Consider the following 2,429-nt stretch of genomic DNA (forward strand, 5'->3'; position numbering starts at 1 on the left):
TCTTCAGTTGGAGGAAGCGCGGAGAGCGTAATGACCTGTGCTCTGAACGGAGTGGAGAGCACTTTAGGTACGTAACTATGCCTTGGTTTCAGGACGAACACGAATTCGTTAGGCCCGAATTCCAGGCAGGCAGGGCTAATAGAGAGCGCCTGCAGGTCCCCTATTCGCTTTACTGATGCTAGTGCTAGAAGCAGAGCAGTCTTCAGCGATAGTGACCTAATGTTGGCAGACTGGAGCGGCTCAAACGCGGGGCCCTTCAGGGCCCTCAGCACAGTGGGTAGGTCCCATGAAGGGACAGTAGGGGGACGAGGCGGATTCAGCCTCCTTGCACCCCTCAGGAAGCGGACGACCGCGCTATTTCTGCCCACCTATTGACCCTCAATAGGGACATGAGAGGCCGCTATAGCCGCCACATAGACTTTGAGCGTGGATGGGGAACGACCCTGGGGCTACCAGGAAAACCCTGTGTTCTTGTTCCCTCACTCGCCTGATTACCTGTGGGATCAGAGCGATCGGGGGGAAAGCATTGAGAAGGAGGTTGGTCCAATCGTGGGCCAATGCGTCCTTGGCCTTTGAAAAATAAATTTGGCAGTGAGAGTTGTCTTCTGAGGTGAAGAGGTCTACCTCAGCCTCGCCGAAGATCTCCCAGATCTTCTGAACTGTCTACAGATGGAGCGTCCACTCCCCTGAGGGGACATTGCTCCTTGATAACGTGTCCGCTCCCCGGTTCAATTTGCCCGGTGTATGCGCTGCCTTTAGCGAGCGCAGGTTGGGTTGAGCCCACTCTAGGAAGCGCTCTACCAGCATGAAGAGGCGCTTTGAAGAGAGGCCTCCCTGGCGATTTATGTAGGACACAACCGACATGTTGTCCGATCGGATTAGCACGTGGTGCCCCTTCAGGACTGGCAGGAAGAACTGACAGGCTCGACACACTGCTAGCTTTTCCAGGCAGTTGATGTGGAAGCCTTTTACTGCCTTCGACCAGTGGCCGAAGGTCGGGATGCCCTCGCACAGTGACCCCAACCTGAGTTGGAGGCGTCTGTCATGACAACTGTCCTTCTGTGAACCATCCCCATGGCCACGCCCTGTTCCATCCAGCGGGAGTTCTTCCAGGGGGTCAGGGCCGATACACAGGCCTGACTCACCCTGATATGCAGGCGTCCGTGATGCCACGCATGGGATGGAACCCGTGGTTTCAACCAGCACTTAAGGGGGCGCATACGCAGCAGACCCAACTGTAGCACTGGAGATGCTGCTGCCATGAAGCCCAGCATTCTTTAAAACGCTTTGAGAGGGCGAACGGTACCGATCTTGAAAGAGGTCACCAGCCTCCGTATGGCCAGAGCTCGTTCTGGCATGACTACAACTTTCATTTGGGCTGAGCCGAAGATTGTTCCCAGGAACGAGATTTGCTGGCTGGGAAGCAATGAGCTCTTGGCAAGATTGACCCTGAGTCCCAGGCACTCCAGGTGGCTGAGGAGAAGGGCTCTGTGAGATATTAATTCTGCCTCTGACTGGGCCAGGACGAACCAGTTGTCGAGGTAATTGATAATACGGATTCCCATCTGTCTCAGAGGGGATGGATGTGAAAGTATGCATCCTTCAGGTCCAGGGAAAATAACCAGTCTCTCGAGTGAATTTGTGCGAGGATCTGTTTCAGTGTAATCATCCTGAACGATCTCTTCATGAGGGCGTGATTCAGGTTTCTGAGATCGAGGATGGGTCGGAGGCCACCATCTCTTTTGGGGACGAAGAAGTAACGGCTGTAAAAGCCTGACTCGCTCTGGGCTGGAGGAACTTTTTCCAAGGCTCCTTTTGCCAGCAAATTCATCACCTCTGAGCGCAGAACGGGGCGTCCTTGCTCTGCACTGAGGTGGAGACCACGCCGCTGAAGCACGGGGGTCTTCGAGTGAATTGGAGTGAATATCCTCGCTTTATTATCCCCATAACCCATTTTGACACTCCAATCTTGGGCTGGTGCTTAGGAAGAGGGTAGCGTCTGGCCGAGCGAGAGCGTCCCCGCGTCTGCTGCGCCTGCTGCGCTTGAACAGCGGGGGTGGCAGGTGCTGGTTTTGCAGGCTGCTGAGTCGGCGCAGATTTTGGGCGAGCTGAGACGGCAGCGGAGCTGGAGCACTTAGGCAGGAAATGTCGCATAGCCTGGGACGATTTCTGTGCCTCCGTGAAGCGTTCAGCAAACCCTTCGACCGCTGGGCCGAAAAGGCTCTTGGGGGAGACAGGAGCATCGAGGAAGGGGACCTTATCCGCGTCCTTCATCTCCGTCAGCGTCAACCATAAATGGTGCTCGAGCACCACAAGGCTGGCCATCGATCTCCCAATCGCCTGGGCAGTGGTCTTGGTGGCGCATAGAGCCAGGTCCGTCGCGCTCCTCAGATCCCTGAGGGTAGCGGGGTCCAGGCCAGACTCGGCGG

Source organism: Sinocyclocheilus anshuiensis, unplaced genomic scaffold (assembly GCF_001515605.1).
Source record: "Sinocyclocheilus anshuiensis isolate Anshui unplaced genomic scaffold, SAMN03320099.WGS_v1.1 scaffold944, whole genome shotgun sequence".
NCBI lineage: Eukaryota > Metazoa > Chordata > Actinopteri > Cypriniformes > Cyprinidae > Sinocyclocheilus > Sinocyclocheilus anshuiensis.